This window comes from Bubalus kerabau, chromosome 15, assembly GCF_029407905.1.
Source record: "Bubalus kerabau isolate K-KA32 ecotype Philippines breed swamp buffalo chromosome 15, PCC_UOA_SB_1v2, whole genome shotgun sequence".
Classification (NCBI taxonomy): Eukaryota; Metazoa; Chordata; class Mammalia; order Artiodactyla; family Bovidae; genus Bubalus; species Bubalus kerabau.
In genome coordinates this window covers 43,953,016-43,973,468 of record NC_073638.1, presented here as the reverse complement: position 1 = coordinate 43,973,468, position 20,453 = coordinate 43,953,016, and the positions used below count along the sequence as shown (strand labels likewise).

Here is a 20,453-nt window from a genome sequence, read left to right as displayed (position 1 = left end):
TCCTCCTGCCTGGGCCAGAAAGGTGAAATCAAACTAAACAATTAAAAAAAGCTGAAAGGAAAGTGTAAGTGAAGCCACTCAGTCGTGTCTGACTCTTTGAAACCCCATGTGTAGCCTACCAGGCTCCTCTGTCCATGGGATTTTCCAGGCAATAGTACTGGAGTGGATTGCCATTACCTTCTCCAGGGGAATCTTCCCAACCCAGGGATCGAACCCAGGTCTCAGTTATTTTAGACAGACACTTTACTACCTGAGCCACCAGGGAAAAGCTGAGACTCCATGTAAAACAATCAAAGAACTTGTGCGGGCAATTCACAGAAAAGAAATAGCTAATAGCTAGTAACAAGATTTTTTAAGGCTTCAGTTCAGTTCAGTTGCTCAGTCGTGTCCGACTCCTTACAACCCCATGAATTGCAGCACGCCAGGCCTCCCTGTCCATCACCAACTCCCAGAGTTCCCTCAAACTCATGTCCATTGAGTCGGTGATGCCATCCAGCCATCTCATCCTCTGCTGTCCCCTTTTCCTCCTGCCCCCAATCCCTCCCAGCATCAGAGTCTTTTCCAATGAGTCAACTCTTCGCATAAGGTGGCCAAAGTACTAGAGTCTCAGCTTTAGCATCAGTCCTTCCAAAGAACACCCAGGGCTGATCTCCTTTAGAATGGACTGGTTGGATCTCCTTGCAGTCCAAGGGACTCTCAAGAGTCTTCTCCAACACCACAGTTCAAAAGCATCAATTCTTCAGCGCTCAGCTTTCTTCACAGTCCAACTCTCACATCCATACATGACCGCTGGAAAAACCATCAGATCAGATCAGTCACTCAGTCATGTCTCTTTGCGACCCAATGAATCGCAGCACGCCAGGCCTCCCTGTCCATCACCAACTCCCGGAGTTCACCCAGACTCACGTCCATCGAGTCAGTGATACCATCCAGCCATCTCATCCTCTGTCGTCCCATTCTCCTCTTGCCCCCAATCCCTCCCAGCATCAGAGTCTTCTCCAATGAGTCAACTCTTTGCATGAGGTGGCCAAAGTACTGGAGTTTCAGCTTTAGCATCAGTCCTTCCAAAGAAATCTCAGGGCTGATCTCCTTCAGAATGGACTGGTTGGATCTCCTTGCAGTCCAAGGGACTCTCAAGAGTCTTCTCCAACACCACAGTTCAAAAGCATCAATTCTTCAGCGCTCAGCCTTCTTCACAGTCCAACTCTCACATCCATACATGACCACTGGAAAAACCATAGCCTTGACTAAATGGACCTTTGCTGGCAAAGTAATGTCTCTGCTTTTGAATATGCCATCTAGGTTGGTCATAACTTTCCTTCCAAGGAGTAAGTGTCTTTTAATTTCATGGCTGCAATCACCATCTGCAGTGATTTTGGAGCCCCAAAAAATAAAGTCTGACACTGTTTCCACTCTTTCTCCATCTATTCCCATGAAGTGATGGGACCAGATGCCATGATCTTCGTTTTCTGAATGTTGAGCTTTAAGCCAACTTTTTCACTCTTCTCTTTCACCTTCATCAAGAGGCTTTTTAGTTCCCCATCACTTTCTGTCATAAGGGTGGTGTCATCTGCATATCTGAGGTTATTGATATTTCTCCCAGCAATCTTGATTCCAGCTTGTGCTTCTTCCAGCCCAGCGTTTCTCATGATGTACTCTGCATAGAAGTTAAATAAGCAGGGTGACAATATACAGCCTTGACGAACTCCTTTTCCTATTTGGAACCAGTCTGTTGTTCCATGTCCAGTTCGAACTGTTGCCTCCTGACTTGCATAGAGGTTTCTCAAGAGGCAGGTCAGGTGGTCTGGTATTCCCATCTCTTTCAGAATTTTCCACAGTTTATTGTGATCCACACAGTCAAAGGCTTTGGCATAGTCAATAAAGCAGAAATAGATGTTTTTCTGGAACTCTCTTGCTTTTTTGATGATCCAGCAGATGTTGGCAATTTGATCTCTAGTTCCTCTGCCTTTTATAAAACCAGTTTGAACATCTGGAAGTTCACGGTTCATGTATTGCTGAAGCCTGGCTTGGAGAATTTTGAGCATTACTTTACTAGCGTGTGAGATGAGTGCAATTGTGTGGTAGTTTGAGCATTCTTTGGCATTGCCTTTCTTTGGGATTGGAATGAAAACTGACCTTTTCCAGTCCTGTGGCCTCTGCCGAGTTTTCCAAATTTGCTGGCATATTGAGCGCAGCACTTTCACAGCATCATCTTTCAGGGTTGGAAATAGCTCAACTGGAATTCCATCACCTCCACTATCTTTGTTCGTAGTGATGCTTTCTAAGGCCCACTTGACTTCACATTCCAATGGAAGATATGAGTTAAAATGAGACAATATTTTTAATCTGTGAAATTTGAAGATTTTTAAAAATAATAATGCTAACACAGATGTCATAAAAGTGATAGCAAGATGGTTAACTGGTATAATCTTTCCAAAGGTAGCAGTATGTTTGAAGAGTATTCATCTGTCCTTTGACTCTGTAATTTCATTTTCAGGAACTGATCTTCAGTAATCAAAAATCTACTCGAAAGATTTAACTATAAAGAAATTCATCTCTACATTTCTGTATTTCAAATATAACTATCAAACAATAAGTAAATAACAAATAAATTATGGTTCATCCATAGTGTCATTATGGGGCAAATAAAAATGATATAGTAAGAGCTGATTCTTCTATAGCCCTGACTAAGTAACATTCACTGTCCAAAGCAGTTAACATGTATTAACTCATTTACTCCTCTAACAACATAAACGGAATTTGTAAGGTAAGTAGATACTAGTATCATCTCCTTTTCACAGTTGAGGAATCTGAGGCACAAAGAAGTTAAGTAGTTGGTTTAAAGTTACACTGGCACAGATTCATATGCCCTTATCTGAAATCCTAAAATCCAAAAGCTCTGAATACCGCATGCTCTCATAAATTTGTGGCAAATCCATTTCTTGGCAAAACCTGACCTAAACTCATGTAAAAGTATGTATAGTCTTTACTTATCTCACTTAGAGTAAAGTTTTCTTTCTAAAGAAAAATTAATGTGTTTGACTACAGAGTGCTGCCCAAGACCCCACTAGAAGGGATGCAGTTTATAAACCATGTTGTCCTTCTATAATCTAAAAAATTCTGAATCTTAAAGCACAACTAGCCCCATGGGTTTCAGATAAGGAATTGTGGCAGAACTGAAATTCAAATCTCTCCATCTGCCTGGCTCTGGAGTTTGTGCTCTTAACCATGATGGTTATTTTGAGATCCTTTATAGGAAAATCTTTATAATTAAAACATATAGGTATTTATTAACTACATACTATGTATCAGACACATGGAGAAAATTAAAATTGTGATGATGCTACTAAGGAGATATAATTGGTATCAGAAAAGTTTATACCCTGAGGGGCGTTGTCCTAGACAGAGTGGTCAGTGGCAGCTTTTCTGGGAATCATCTGATCTGAGAAGTGAAGGATGAGCAAGAGTTAACAAGATGAGGGAAGAGAATACCTGGAAGGAGAAGAGCATGTGCAAAGGCCCTGTAGTAGGAGGGAAAATGGGAGACAAAGGACTTAGTGTAACTGGAACACAGAGAACAAGGGGAGCCTGGTGTAAGATAAGGAGCTTCCCTGGTGGCTCAGATGGTAAAGAATCCGCCTGCAGTGCTGGAGACCTGAGTTCAATCCCTGGGTTGGTAAGATCCCCTGGAGAAGAGAACGGCTACCCACGCCAATATTCTGGCCTGGAGAATTCCATGGACAGAGGAGCCTGGCAGGCTGCAGTCCAGTTCAGTTCAGTTCAGTCGCTCAGTTGTGTCCAACTCTTTGTGACTCCATGGACTGCAGCACGCCAGGCCTCCCTGTCCATCACCAACTCCTGCAGTTTACTCAAACTCATATCCACAGAGTTGGCGATGCCATTCAACCATCTCATCCTCTGTCATCCCCTTCTCTTCCCACCTTCAATCTTTCCCAGCATCAGGGTCTTTTCCAATGAGTCAGCTCTTCGCATCAGGTGGCCAAAGAACCAGAGTTTCAGCTTCAGCATCAGTCCTTCCAATGAATATTCAGGACTGATTTCCTTTAGGATGGACTGGTTGGATCTCCTTGCTGTCCAAAGGACTCTCATGAGTCTTCTCCAACACCACAGTTCAAAAGCATCAATTCTTCGGTGCTCAGCTTTCTTTATAGTCCAACTCTCACATCCATACATGACTCCTGGAAAAACCATAGCTTTGACTAGATGGACCTTTGTTGAAAAAATAATGTCTCTGCTTTTTAATATGCTGTCTAGGTTGGTCATAACTTTTCTTCCAAGGAGCAAGCATCTTTTAATTTCATGGCTGCAGTGACCATCTGCAGTGATTTTGGAGCCCCCAAAAATAAAGTCTGTCACTTGGGGCCGCAAATAGTCAGACATGACTGAGAGATTTTCACACTATAGAGGAGGTAGATGCTACAGGACCTTAAAGTGGAATAACATTTGCCCCTATTTGCCTGAGCAACATTCCCAGTGTAATTAATATTCTCTTTTACTCTCAAAGGTATCTCGGTCTGTGTAATAAAATATATGGTCACCCAATTTATAGAGCACATTAAAGAGTGGTACCTTTATCCTAAAAGTAGTAAGAAATCCTGACAGACTTTAAGCAAGGGAGAGGAGAAGGGTATCAAAATGAAATTTTAGTTTTCAAAAGATTACTCCTACTGCAGAGTAAGAATAGATGAGAATATTGAAAGGATAGGTGAATACCATCAGACTAGTTTGGAGGCCACTATAGGAGACCAGGCAAGAGACCATGACAGCCTGGTCTAGGGTGGCAATGATAGAGATTAAAAGAAGTGGATGGAATTCAGTCTGGTTTGAACATAAAATGAACAGAGAACTTGATGATCTGGACATGGAAAGACAGTCCATGACTTTTGGCTTGCAAACTAGATGGATGTTGGTATGATTCACTGAGACAGCAATATTGAGAGATTTACATGAGCTAGATAGTTAAATGTGTGAGGCATCTGCATGGCAGTTGCAATGTGAAGTGGGGGAACCTGAAAAAGTGCCTAAAACAAAGAATGTTTAAGTTTGAAACGATGTTTCTTTCCATTGGCAGAGCCCTCTTCTGATGCATAACCATATTTTCCAGTTGGACACTGGAGCAGTTCAGTGGTCAGACAAAAGAGAAGGTTCCCGCCTTGGCTGGTAGTGTGGGAGCTGGAGAATCAAACAGCGCGCAGCATGTAAAGATCCCTTAAAACTAAATCACAGTCTGGCTTGACATTTACGGTTCACAAAGCGGCTTCACATCCAGGCTCCTTCAAACCCACCACACTTTGTAGAAATTATACTCTACATGTACAGAGGAGGAAACTGAGGTAGAGCTTTTAAATTACCTGTCCACACAGAGGCTGCTCTTAACGGCATACTATCTCTTTGTACATCCACTGTGTGCAAGGAACTACTCTAAGTGCTGTAAGAAAGAGTTATATCATACAATGAGGTCCTCCTAGGTGCCAGGCTCTAGGAGACTAAAAAATGAGAGAAGACGGATAGCAGAAGGGAAGCCACAAATTCAGAACTTTTAAGGATGTGCTATACTTACCCTAGAGTATGTTCGCTTTAAATTTCAAAAAGGTTCACGTCCCAAGGTGGGGGTCAAGCTGAAAAGGTGAAGATGAACCAGGGACCACCCCAAACGCCGACCCAGGGGAAATGGGGTCCCAACGGCTGGGCCCCAGGACACACTACGAGGGGACTGCGGGAGCCGCCAGCCGACCGGGCAGCGGAGGCCCAGCGGCCGGTTTGCCGGCGCGTTGCCATAGCAACGGCCGGGCCAGCTTCGGCCTGGGGCCCTCCCGCCCATCCCGCGGGGCCCGCCCTGCTCCGCGACGCCAGGGGCCACTCACCAGGGCCCGCGGGCGGGCTGGCTTCCGACTGGCGCGCACACTCCGCCCCGGTGGTCGCCGAGCCCGGAATTCCGCACCTGGAGAAACTTTTCGGCCGGCTGGGCAACTGCACGGAGGTGGACGGGGGCCGCCTGGGGACAAAGTGCGTCGGCCGGCGCGAAGCCCTTCTCCCCACAGCCGAGCTGTCAAGGAGGGAGACCCCCAGGTGCGCTCAGGGGCGTCCCCGCGAGCAGCTCCTCCTAGAGATGGACCTGAGAACCCTATCTCAGGGACAGAGAAGCAGACACGTATTACAGGAAATTAAACCTTTATAGCAATGATATCACAGAACTGAGAGGATATCCAGGCCATAGTTCTCGCTCAGGGCCCGAGGCTTTCTGGGGCAGCCAGGTGGAGCTGGTGCTGTAAGCCTCGCACCGCAGTGGGGTCAGAGCTGGCTTAGAAGTCAAGAAAATGAATATCGGTGCTGGGGGAAGGCCCCCGAAGTGCATGGTGTTTGTCCCCACAGAGGGGCTGAGAAGGCTCTTGACGGATCAAAAGGCAATTCCCAGGAGTACGTGTTAGCCGTAAAGCTCTGTGGACCATCTGAATGCGTAACGCCTGCAATAAAGGCTAGAAAACACGGACTCCAGCTGTATGCTAATGTATTTCTAACCTGATCTAGGAATGGCTTCTGTGGACACGGTCCTGCTCTTTAGCAGCTGGGGGGAAAGAAATTCAACTCTCCTGACAGTAGCCTAATTATTCAGGCAGATGTCCTCTACAGTTTATTTGATTAATAGCCAAGAACTTTGTACAGAGGTCGATTCATTTTACTTCTTAGAGGTAGAAGTCCACCTTTGGCAATGGGTTCCTCCTGTCAGTTTCACCTGACAACTCATAATGGCTGCTAGTGAGCAACTGGTAACTTCAGTATTACAAATTTTTCAATAATCCCCACCATGTCCTATACCCTAGAACTTTGGGGGTACTGGCCATACTTTGTTCTGAAGAAGTACAGAACTGTTGTCTAACAAGGGTCTGGAATAGCCTGCAAGGATTTTCTCTCTGCCTGTCTCCCCTAACCCTGCCTTTATCCAAGCATGAGTGTTGGTGCACAATGTCCAACAAACGAAGATAAACTCTACCATCTGCTTCACTGAGCTGTAAAGTGTATGAATCTGCCTTTAATCAGCAGCTGTGCAGTCTTACACTCCTCAGCCTTACCAAGAAATAACTTTAAACTGTCCACTTTCTCATGCCTGTGGTGGCGAGAAATAGCAGTTAGAGAATTGACAGGTATGCAGATAACCTTCTCCTCTATCAGTGCATAGTCTCTAGGTCAAGTAAGTCCCAAACCTGCTATAAATCAGAGACATCTGGGGAGTTCTATTTGTTTTGATTTGTATTTAAATACATATTCATAGGACATACTTCCAGGAATTCTGATTAAGTAAATTCTGTACTGTTTGTACCACTTTTTCTTCACCCTTACAAAATAGTCTCTACTAAGTCATGCTTTACCCTTATGCCATCTGCTTATGTTCACAGATAAGGTTTAAAAAAAATATGCATGATACCTCTGAATTTACTGGAAGGATTATATTTTAAGAATGATGTTTATTACACCCCAGTAGCAGAATCCTGGGCTTCCCAGGTGGCTCAGCTGGTAAAGAATCTGCCTTCAATGCAGGAGACCCCGGTCCAATTCCTGGGTCAGGAAGTTCCCCTGGAGAAGGGATAGGCTACCCACTCCACTATTCTTGGGTTTCCCCCATTGCTCAGATGGTAAACAATCTGCCTACAATGCAGGAGACCTGGGTTCGGCCCCTGGGTTGGGAAGATCCCCTGGAGGAGGCCATAGCGACGCACTCCAGTGTTCTTGCCTGGAGAATCCCCATGGACAGAGGAGCCTGGCGGGCTACAGTCCACTGGGTCCCAAAGAGTTGGACATGACTGAGTGACTAAGCATGGCACAGCAGAATCCTACCATATTGCCCAGCCTGGGGTTTTTCTAATTTTTTTGACCATAATCCACCAAAAGAAATATGTTTTACATTATCACCCAGTACACATGTACCTACACATTTAATAACTGAAACAAGTTTTATGAAATGTTACCCATATCACATGCATTTTATTGCTTTTTAATGTTGGTTTCTACCCATTAAACGATTTCTTGACCCCCTAGATGAGTTGTAAGTTGCATTTTAAAAACAACAGTATAGCCAGATATCTTTTTGTGGAAGCTAGCCCTGATCCTCAGACAAACTAGGCCACCTGTCCACTAGCAGTACCAGAGGCAACCCAATCATATCCCTCTCCCAGGAATTTAAAATTAGTACTGAGAGATTTTAGTTTTTCTCTAGGTAGCTAACAGAAACATAGAATGCTGTAATATAGAAAGTCAGAAGCTATTTATGGACATGCTTCCCTACTATGTGGCCTGGAGAAATGCAGAAAACCAGGTTGTAGGAAAAATATGAAAAGAATAGGAAGGATGAAAGAGATTCACAAAGGGGAGAGAAGAGACCAAAAGAATTCTGACAACTCTCCATCCCTGATCATTGTATTTCCTGAAATAAGCTGCTTTGCTGCCTTTGAATTCCAAGTAACATTCCAAATCTTTATAATAAGGTGCACTCTTTTGCTTAAGCTAGTTCAGGTGGCTGGGTTTCTGTTATTGCAACCAAGGTGAATCTAATTATATTGGTTTTATATGGTTTTTGTAACAAATTACCACAAACTTGGTGATTTAAACAATAAAAGTGCATTATCTTGCAGTTCCGTAAGTCAGAAGTCTGACACTGCACTCAATGGACTGAAATCAGGTTTAGCAGGTATTTGTTCTTTTCTGGAGGCTCTAGGAGAGAATCTGTTCCCTTGCCTTTTCCAGCTTCTAGGGGTTACCTCATTCCTTGGTTTCATGGCCATCTTCCTCCATTTTCAAAGGCAACAATGCTGCATCTTTCTGACCATGCTGCTGAGGTCACATCTCCCTCTGACTCTAGCTAGGAGAGGTTCTTAGCTTTTAAGGACCCAAATGATTAGATGGGGTCCACCCAGAAAATCCAGAATAATCTCCCCATTCCAAGGTCCTTAACTTAATCACCTCTGCAAAGTGCTTTGTACACATGAAGTAACATTCACAGCTTCCAGAGATTAGGACATGGACATCTAGGGGTCTAGGGGACAGGAAGGGTGGATCCACACTAACATACAATCACTGTATGCCCCTTATAGGAAACTCAATGTATTTCAACCCTGAGTGCCAAGGGAAAAAATAGTTTTCTCCTTGAAAAACTGATACCTCATTTCCTTATAAAGAAAATTAACCATGAAATTGATCACTTTTCCCTTTTCACCTTAGCTTCCAGGAAGACAAGAACCAAATTTACAACTCAACTTTAATAATTCTGTCAAGCTCTACAGCTTGCATATCAGTGTTACAATTTTCTTCTGTCCTCTCTCTTCTGTTTTCTCTCATTTCTATGAAATGAAATTTCAATGAAACCTTTTTTTCATTGTATTGATGGTGTGATTTTAAGCTGCTTCAGATATTTTGACTTGCTATTTCCTCTGTCTATAAGTCTCTGCCCCCATACCTCCATAAGGCTGGTTCCTTTTCATTATTTATATCTCAGCTCACATGCCATCTCCTCAGAGAAGCCTTCCTTCCCTGATACCCCTATCTAACATAGTCCCTCCCAGTCTATCACATTGCTTTACTTTGTTGTCATAGAGCCCTGAACACCATCTAAGACCATCTAATTGACCTTCTTTCTTTCCTCAGGGGACGTTAAGCTCCAAGACAAGAGGAACCCAGCCTCTGTTTACTGCTTGCTCCCAGTATCTGAGACAATGGCTGGCAATTAGTAGCTCTTTAATAAAAAGCATGGTGTTAGTAAACAAAAGAGTGAATGGAATAAAGGAAGAAAGAGTAGGAAGAAGGAAGGCAGAGGCTTTGTAGAATATGGTAACATATAGATGGATAGATAAATAGGTAGATAGACTGACAAATAGACACATATTAATTTCTTATGTGCAAATGTCACTAATAATTATAGGGAAGAATCAGAGAAACCACACAAAGAAAGAACACATAACTTTCTGAAATATATACATAGAGGTACTGGGCTTTCTTGAGGAACCCTTGATATAAATGCCTTAGACAAAAAAAAGGATTTTTTTGAGTTTTCAAGTGGCTCAAGGCAGCTACATTAAATATTATGGTTAGTTACCATAGCGGAAGTCATCAGTTTGTAGTGAGGTAATGGATTGTAACACCATGGCCACTAACATGACAAACTCTTGATACTGCCAAGGGAACTCAGTCTGTGCCAGGGGTCATTACTACACAACAATTTGCTCTCACCCTATTCCTGTAATTATTAATGTCACCACTGGCAACAAGTATTATATACAGTTTACTTAAATACTCTATGGTAACGTCATTGTTACAAAGCAATATCAAATTACTTAACATTTAACGGAGATCAGAGTTGAAGTTTGTCAATATAACAAAACATAGAAGCAATCAGTACAGTTTGTTCCAGGGTTTGTTGACCCTGTTAGTAAAAATATCAAAATCTTGGAGGGAAGAGATAGACCAGTTTTCTTAAATCAAGAAGCAGTTGATTTACACACAAATTTCAATTTATCTCTATTATTCAGAAGACTTTAAAAAGACTCTATATCACAAAAAAGATCATCCCATAAATTTTCTATTCTATAATATAAATTAAGAGATGTTTAAATCATTATGTGTTATATTGTGCTCAGTCGTGTCCGACTTTCTGCAGCCACATGAACTGTAGCCCCCAGGCTCCTCCATCCGTGGAACTATCCAGGCAAGAATACTGGAATGGGTTGCCATTTCCTACTCTATATGTATTATAGTAAGATTTCTTAAATGGGGAACATGCCTTTTAAAAGTGTATAATATAAAAATGTAACTTTATCCTAATGATATCTCTTTGATTATTGGTAAGCTCTACCAATTTACACAAAGTCTTTACACTTTTCTCCCACTTTGACAAAAGTAAAACTGTACCTTATCCCCACAACTCGAAATAAACATTTAGCAATTAACTCAACTTTTTGATCAACTGTGGATGTCTGACCCAGGCTCCTTGTCAGATAAAACTAATTCGATTTCAGGTTAGTGAAGACCAAAACTAAATTAAGAGTTCACAGATTAGAAGATTTGATATTGTTTAGATGGAAATTCTCGCCAAATTGATCTATAAATTCCTTACAATCCTTATCTAAATTCCAGCTGCCTTTTTTTGCATAGAAGTTCACCATCTGATCCTAAAATTTATATGCAGATGCAAGAAACTCAAAGGAGGCAAAGCAATCTAAAAAGAACAAAGTTGGAGGACTCACACTTCCCGATTTCAAAACTTACTATAAAACTTCAGTAATCAAGACTGGCATAAGGATAGACAGATTTAAAAATTCCATGGAATAGAACTGAGAGTCCAGAAATAAATCCATGCGTCATTGAACAATCAACAAGGGTGCCAAGGCAATTCAGTGGGTGAAAGAAAAATCTTCAACAAATGATGCTGGGAAAACTGGATATCCACTTGCAAGAGAGTGAATCTGAACCTATACCTCATACCATATATAAAAGTTAACTCAAAATGAATTAAAGAGCTAAACATAGAAGCTAAAATAATAAAACTCTTAGAAACACATATTTATAAATCTTCAAGACCTTGGATTAGGGAATGGTTTCCGAGATGTGATATCTAAAACAAAAGAAATCAAAGAGAAAATGGATTAAATTGGATTTCATCGAATTAAAACTTGTGCTTCAAAAGACACTATCAAGAAAATAAAAGATATTCACAAAATGGGAGAGAAAATACGTGCAAGTCTTATAAGTGATAAAAGTCTAGTATCTAAAATATTTTTAAAACTCCTACAAGTCAACAGTAAAAAAACCCAAATAACTCAATGTAAAAGTTGGCAAAGAATTTGAATAGACATTTTTCCAAAGAAGATAAACATGTACCCAATATGCACATGAAAAGGTGCTTAATGGAGAAATGTAAATCAAAACAATATTGAGACACCACTTCATACCCACTGCTGCTGCTGCTGCTAAGTCACTTCAGTCGTGTCCGACTCTGTGCAACCCCATAGACGGCAGCCCACCAGGCTCCCCCATCCCCAGGATTCTCCAGCCAAGAACACTGGAGTGGGTTGCCATTTCCTTCTCCAATTCATGAAAGTGAAAAGTGAAAGTGAAGTTGGTCAGTTGTACCTGACTCTTAGCGACCCCATGGACTGGAGCCTACCAGGCTCCTCCATCCATGGGATTTTCCAGGCAAGAGTACTGGAGTGGGGTGCCATTGCCTTCTCCGTCATACCCACTAGGATGGCTATAATAAAGACAAACAGACAATAATATATGCTAATGATGATATGGAAGAATTAGAACCTTAATACATTGCTGGTGGGCATATAAAATGGTATAGCTGCTTTGGAACATAGTCTGGCACTTTATCAAACAATCAGGCATAGAGTTATCATTTGACCCTACTAGATATACACCGAAGAAAACTGAAATTACATGTCCACACAAAAAAACTTATACACAAATGTTCGTAGACATATTATTCATAGTAGCCAAAACCAGAAACAATCCAAATGGCTATTAAATGATGAATAGATAAAAGATGGTGTATCCATACAATGGAACTATATTTGGATATAAACAAGAATGAAGTACTGATACATGGTACAACATGGATAAACCTTGAAAACATGCTAAGTGAAAAATTAGACAGTGATAATGGCTGAAAAGCCTGGTGAATGTACTAAAAACCATTTAATTGTACACTTTTAAAAAGTGAATATTAGGTATATGAATTGTCTCAATTTAAAGAGTAAAGTTAAAGCAACCAAATAATACTTCACATTTCATGAATTCTAAAACTCACTTCTTTTTCACTTTTTAAACTTCTTTGAAATTGGGTTGCATGTTATAACTGATTACATATTGCTATTGCTCTCAGCCAGATAGCAGTCCTGACATATGTAGAAGTCTTCCTGAAGGACCCAGAAAGTCCCAGCATCTTTGGGTCTTAGTGTTCATAAAATACAGGTGACATCAATTCACCTAATAGCATCAGCTCTGATCCTGGTACTGTTCCAAATGCTTTCTGTACTTTAACTTAATCCTCACAACAGCTCTGTGAGATAAGTACTATTATTATCCATGTTTTACAGAAAAAGAAACAGAAGTGCAGTGTGCTGGAGTGACTTGCCCAAGATCACACAGCTGGTACATGTGTGCTGATCCAGGCTGTTCTGGCCCAGAGTTTGTGCTCCTAGCCATTAGGCTTTGCTACTCACTTACCTGTGAGTGCAAGACAGCCATTACCGCCAATGGTCTTCAAGGTTTCCTAACCCAAGTTGGCCAAAAGAGTAATGAAAGCTAATAATGAATCTTGCAATGGTTTAGTGATTTAAAAAAAAAAACACCATTCATTTGGAAGTTTGACTGGTTCATTCAGATGTTTTTTAGCCACATCTGAGGGAGCTTAGATTGAAGGCAGAAGGAGACGAGGGCATCAGAGGATGAGATTGTTGGATGGCATCACCAATGCAATGGACATGAACTTGAGCAAACTCGGAGAGATGGTAGGAGACAGGGAGGCCTGGCATCCTGCAGTCCATGGGGTAGTGAACAGTTGGACATGACTTGGTGACTGAACAAAAAGGGAGCTCAGAGTCTAGAACTTTGTTTACCAAGCTCAGATAAGAGGTAGTAATCTCTTCTTGTTTGATTTACAAGGTGAGTAAAGGGAGCTGGCATTTTAGTCTAGACCCTCCTGATTTACCCCAGCTGACTGCAGAGATTGACCTCCTCCTGTCGGTCTGGCTGGGTGAGGGGCAGATCAGGTAAGTCCCAGCATGGGGAGAGAGGGTTGAATTCTCTTTTACTCATACATGAAGGGTATGGAGCCAGAGGAAACCCACCAGAAGCCATCTCAGGAAGAAATGCAGGAGCCAACCTGAGGCAAAATATTCCAGACTCCCTATTGCCTGTTATTATCTATTATGATACCTGTTACCTCTATTACCTATATGTTTCCCCATAATAGATGGGGAAATAGTGACAGACTTTATTTTGGGGGGCTCCAAAATCACTGCAGATGGTCACTGCAGCCATGAAATTAAAAGGCGCTTACTCCTTGGAAGAAAAGTTATGACCAAACTAGACAGCATATTAAAAAGCAGAGACATTACTTTGCCAACAAAGTAATCTAGTCAAAGCTATGGTTTTTCCAGTAGTCATGTATGGATGTGAGAGTTGGACTATAAAGAAAGCTGAGCGTGGAAGAATTGATGCTTTTTAACTGTGGTGTTGAAGAAGACTCTAGAGAGTCCCTTGGACTGCAAGGAAATCCAACTAGTCCATCCTAAAGGAAATCAGTCCTGAATATTCATTGGAAAGACTGATGCTGAAGTTGAAACTCCAGTACTTTGGCCACCTGATGCAAAGAACTGACTCATTTGAAAAGACCCTGATGCTGGGAAAGATTTAAGGTGGGAGGAGAAGGAGATGACAGAGGATGAGATGGTTGGATGGCATCACTGACTCAATGGACATGAGTTTGAGTGAACTCTGGGAGTTGGTGATGGACAGGGAGGCCTGGCGTGCTACAGTCCATGGGGTCGCAAAGAGTCGGACACGACTGAGCGACTGAACCGAACTGAACTCTATTACCTGACATTCAATTGTGCTGATTTAATGCAAAGTAAATCATTGGAAGATGGAAAGGACTCCTGAGGATTCAAGGATTCATGTATAGCATGCCAGGCTCAGGAGAGAAGATGCATTGTACTGCTTCCAAGAAACTATAGGTAGAAGAAAAGGATAACTAAGCTCTCTCTGTCTGCATTCTGCCAAGGCTCTTGCCACAGCCAGCCTCCCTGAGCCCCCTGGATACCAAATGCTTCTCTAGGGAAGCTTCACCTGAACCAGATTGCTTTAAAAAACCTGACCCCACAGATACCCTCATTCCTGGAGACCGGAGTGAGGGAGGAGACCAGACTCAGAGCCCTCCACTGCCTCTCCACACCCTCTTACAGAGGCTTCAGTAGCATTTTCCAGCCATGAACAATGGTAATTCCACCTCTTCCAGCTTAGACCTCAGCCTCAGAATCCAGAAGCCAAGCACAATCCTTTCAGAAGAGAAAAGACTGAAGCAACAGTGACAGCAGAAGACACACACACAAAAGGCAAGGCACCAGCTCTGAACTGCTACACAGTGGGAAGAGGGATGGGTGGCCAGAGGATGTGCCTGGAACCACCATCCTTTAATCCATTTTTTTTCTTCTTAAATTTCCACCTGGTAATAATCTCAAACTTACAGAAAAGTTGCAAAAATAAAAATAGTAGAAGGAATACCCACCCATACACCCTCTTTACCCAGATTCTCCTATTAACAGTTTACCCCATTTGCTTTATTTGTATCTTGAATATATATTTTTCTAATTTTTTCTATTTAAATACTTTCCCAATTAAATACATAAATATATATTGCAATATACAATAAGTATATAGTAATTATATTAAAATATATTTTACATATTTAAATTATAAAAATATCTTTGTACCTTTTGGAGGTCAGTCATATACACTATAGCCTTTTAAATACTTCACTGCATATTCCCTAAAAATAAGGATAATTTCTTATATAACCACAGCACAGTTATCAACATTGATATTTAACATTGATATGATACTGTAATCTACTGTCCATATTCCAATTTTATTGATTGACCCAATGATGTCCTTTAAAGCATTTCCCCCTTTTCATTAAAGGAACCAGTCTAGCCCTGGATATTGTATTTAGTTGCCATGTCTCTTTAGCCTTTTTAATATGCAACATTTTCATAGCTTTTCTTTGTCATTAGTGACATGGCCATTTTTTAAAAATCCTGTCCCCTACTCCCTGACTTTAATATAGCATTTCCCATTTTGGGCTTCTCTGATGCTTCTCCATAATTATATTCTGAGCATACATTCTAGGCTGCAATATTGGATAGGAGATGTGTCCTCAGGATATCACTTCCGGATGCACAACACATCTATCTGTCCCTCATTGGTGCTGTTATTTTGATCGCACAGTCAAGGAGTTGTCTGATTTCTCCACTGCAGAATTACTGTGTATGTTTTCTCCCTCACAACTAATGAGCGGTCAGTAGGCAGACAATTTAAGACTGTGCAAATATTCGACTCTTCGTCAAAATGTCTCCCTTTCCTGATTTTCTCCTGAGCTAAAGGAGTGCCGCTGGCGCCACCTATGGAGCTGCTGGCAACACTGCAACAAGGGGAATGCGTTTTGGATCCTCCCTCACTCCTGCCACTTGTCTGGTGCCCAGGAGCTGTTTAAGCGTTCAGTTCAGTTCAATTCAGTCGCTCAGTCGTGTCCGACTTTTTGCGACCCCATGAATCGCAGCACGCCAGGCCTCCCTGTCCATCACCAACTCCCGGAGTTCACTCAAACTCACGTCCATCGAGTCCATGATACCATCCAGCCATCTCATCCTCTGTCGTCCCCTTTTCCTCCTGCCCCCAATCCTTCCCAGCCTCAGAGTCTTTTCCAATGAGTCAACTCTTCGCATGAGGTGGCCAAAATTTTTAAAAGAAAATACTTTGAGGCTTCAGTGACAAGGCCTGAGTTCTAACTCTGACATTGCCACCAACTGATGAGAAAACCGGGACAAGTTCTTCCCCTTCTCAAGACTTGAGTTCCCAGTAAAATGGGAGGTGATTTCATCCATTCATTCAACAAATACTCGTTGAGTAACTACAGGCACTGTTCTAAGGTCTGGCCAAGATTTCTGCTCTCAGGGAGCTTACACCGTATGAGGGGTGACACAGATAATGAACAAGAAGATAAATTAAGGAAAAGGACAAATACAATAGTAGGAAGTGCTAAGGTGACAATAAAGATTGTGAGAGCAAATGCCTGGGATTCACTTTTGACTGGATAGTTAGAAAAAGCTCTCTGAAGAGGGGTTTTGGCTAAGACATAAAGGATTATATTTGAAATATACTATGATGAAAGTTTAAAAATACACATAAGTATTTGTATAAGTACAAAAGTAGTATAACATTTTAATACCAAAGTTTGTAAAAAAGACAAAAATTATGCATAATGCTACCACCCTAATATAGTCTGATATAATAACAATTTAATATATTTGTATCTTTTTTCTTTTATTTTACATATAATTCTGTTTTGCTTTTTTTAATTTAGCATCATCGCCTAATCATTTTCCATGCTGCTATTCTAGGTACAAACATTGCCTGCCTCTTGTTTCATTTTTTTAAATTATTTGCCCTTTTCCTCTCCCAAGAACAGTACAATAAACTCTCATGTCCCCTTCATCTAGATTTACCAATTGTTAACTTTTTGCCACACTACTGTACTTCTAATAACGTAATACATCGTTTTTTCTGAACCCCTGAGAGTTAGTTACAGACATAATGATCCTTCATCCCTGAACACTTGAGCACGGACCACCTAAAAACAAGACCTTTTTTCTCCGTAACCACGGTTCAAAGTATCACTCTTGGGAAGCATAGTATTAAGACAAGCTATCAGCTCATATTAAATGTTCCCCACCTGTCTCAGAAATATCTTTTCACCTGGGTTTGTTTGGTTTTTTGATCTAGTATCCAGTCAAGAGCCAGATCTTTTATTTAGTTGTTCTTTCCTATACTACACACTTAGAGCTTCGTAGGCAGGAAATTCTATCTTAAAGCACACTGGCAAGTCCAGTGCTCAGTCTTGAAAATGCAGGCCGTTCTAAGTGCTAGTGAATATCAGTCCAGTCTAACTGTCACTAAAAATGAGGTCACTTCACCCTCCTGTCCAGTGTGGACACTGCGTGAAAATTTACAACAGAAAACAAGATTTTTCAATGGGCCTTGACAATGTTATTCACTCAAAAGCATTTTTTAAGAGGATGGTGCTTCTGAGGGGTTGTTATGTTCTATAAAATGTAATCTAATCTGCAAATTTGTCATCTTAAAACTTGATTCCTCTTTTGATCATTATTTTAACTGGTATCTCTGATTTCTGAAATACTTGAGAGGTTTCTCAAGCCAGAAGTTTGGAATTTCTTTCTTCCTGTATGCAACTTATGACTTGGCTGGATTCCTAATTCAAAGACTTTGAGAATTTTGTCTCAGTTAAAGTATGCCGTATAGATTCTTGAAATATCATTTTAAAGTATATCATAAAATTATTCACCCATCTTCTATAGGTTTTGTTTCCAATATTCTACTATTATAAATATTCTAATATTCTGCTTTTCTACTATCCTGATCACACCTAAAAAATAACATAAGAATTAAAGTAACATTAAAAATAATAAATCCTTAATATTATCAAATATCCTGTGAGTGTTCATCTTTTCTCAATTGCCTCACAATGTTTTTAGTTTCTTTAAACCAGGATGGAAATAAGTTCCATATTTTGCAATTGGTTTATATTCTCTTTTAAGTCTCTTTCATCTGTAGGTTCCCCTTCCACCTTTTTTTTCCTTGCAATATACTTATTGAAGAAACCAGGTCTAGTGGCCTATTGCTGCCCCAGGCCAGATCCGACTGACTGTATCCTTGCCCTGGGATTTCTTTGGAGGGAATGATGCTAAAGCTGAAACTCCAGTACTTTGGCCACCTCATGCGAAGAGCTGACTCATTGGAAAAGACTGATGCTGGGAGGGATTGGGGGCAAGAGGAGAAGGGGACAACAGAGGATGAGATGGCTGGATGGCATCGCTGACTCGATGGACGTGAGTCTCAGTGAACTCCGGGAGTTGGTAATGGACAGGGAGGCCTGGCGTGCCGCGATTCATGGGGTCGCAAAGAGTCGGACACGACTGAGCGACTGATCTGATCTGATCTGATGTCATTTTAGATGTTCCTCTGTTCTTTTGTATTTCCTCTCAATTGGGAGATACATATGTAAGTTTGCAGTTAAATCTAGAGACTTGATTAGATTCAGAGTCTGTTGGTTTGGAAACACTTCATAGATGATGTTGTGTATCAGGAGACATGTAATGTCTGGATGTCTCTCTGTGTGATATGGGTAACCATGGATGGTCACTGCCTAGATCCATTAATTCACTGAAGGTTGAAAAAGTGGTGATATTCCAATTTATCAACTCTTCCATTATTAGCCAGAAAACTTCTGAAAGAGACACTTCCCCTTGCAAACAAAGAACAAGGAGCATTGCTCACCACCCAGCTGGACAAGGATTGTCCGCCGCAGCAGGCACTGACCGACACGCACCTGAGAGGAGTGTCTATGAAAAGCAGGATGAGGCGCTCTGTGTTTGGGAAAACGGCCTAGAGAGTTAGATGTTTATCTCAAGAAGAATTTTAATGAACCCAGATTCTTGACTCTCCCCACACACAGAAAAGCACTAAAATCATTGAGATATCTGTTCTCTGTGACTAGCACTAATCTTTCAGCAAGATGTGTGTTTGACTGTGCATATTCTCTAGCCAAAATCATATATAAGCTGATTTCTCCTCTGCCCCTTTGGCGCAGAGGCTGTCCCCTGAGCTACAGTCGTCAGTGAAGTCCCTGAAAAAAATACTTAAATTCGCAACTCTTATGTTGTGCATTTTTTCTTGACACTCCCATCAACTATTTGGTTGCCCACAGAAGCACTTCATATAGGGAAGAGAAGAATTCTTCATTACACTTATAAAAAGTCACAGAGGCACTGCCTGGCACAGGCTTTGCCATAAAGTGACATTGTCAGTGGGCCCCATCATACCTGGGACTCACCAGAACAAGTGGGGAGCAGAGTCCTGAGATAACACAGCTGCTTTCAGCAGTACCAGGCTTTCGTCCTTAGGCTGGGGCAGGACTGAGGCTGTGGTGGTTGTTTCTAAGCACGGAGAGATCCTTGTTTTCTCCATGAAATGCTGAGCTTGGCCTCAATAGGTTTTATACCTCTGGAGGCCAGGGGTACAGGAGCTTCCAGGAAGTTGAGGGATATCCTCTCAGCCCAAGGAGCAAAGAAAGCTCTGGTTTTGGCATATTAGAGTATAGGCTCAGCTGCTATAACAACAAAAAAATAAAGGGGCTTAAAAAGTGAAATGTATTTCTTCCTCAAAGAAAGCAACAGTCCAATGAGGTAAGCAGGTAGATCAAGGCAGGTGGAGACTGTGCTCCATGAGCTTGTCAAATCACCCAGGTTCTTTGTACTTCCTGTTTCACCATTCTCTAGGATGTCATATCCATCAGCAAGATTAAAGTGGATAACCAGTAGGCTTACCTGTGTTCCTGTGTGGAGGAAGCATAAAGACAGAGGAAGTGGAGGCCAAGCAATTTCATTTAAAACCTGTCTTGGAAGTTTTACACATTATTGCCTTTCATAATTGATTGTCAAGAACTTATTCATAAGATAGCATCCAGCTGCAGAGGAAGCCAGGGAAGGTGGGGAAGTGGATTATTACTAAAATTAAGGAGAAAATGGATACTGGCAACAATGCAGTCTCTGCCACAGTTCGATAGTAGCCTCTAGGGATTGATTACA

General features: G+C 41.5%; 1 protein-coding gene across 15 annotated transcripts in view; it reads right to left on the bottom strand.

Moving 5' to 3' along the window:
- The window catches only part of STK33 (serine/threonine kinase 33), a 199,253-nt gene extending 178,800 nt beyond the window's left edge, over positions 1–20,453 (bottom strand). For 4 of the 15 annotated variants that reach the window (XM_055548713.1, XM_055548720.1, XM_055548711.1 and 1 more), the window contains exon 1: positions 5,886–6,515. The gene's annotated coding sequence lies outside the window, so the exon portion shown is untranslated. Of the gene's footprint in view, positions 1–3,941; positions 4,103–5,581; positions 5,790–5,885; positions 6,519–8,774; positions 8,874–19,699; positions 19,939–20,192 lie in introns of those variants that run through there. The other 11 variants (XR_008703032.1, XM_055548726.1, XM_055548714.1 and 8 more) reach the window with 9 other exon arrangements.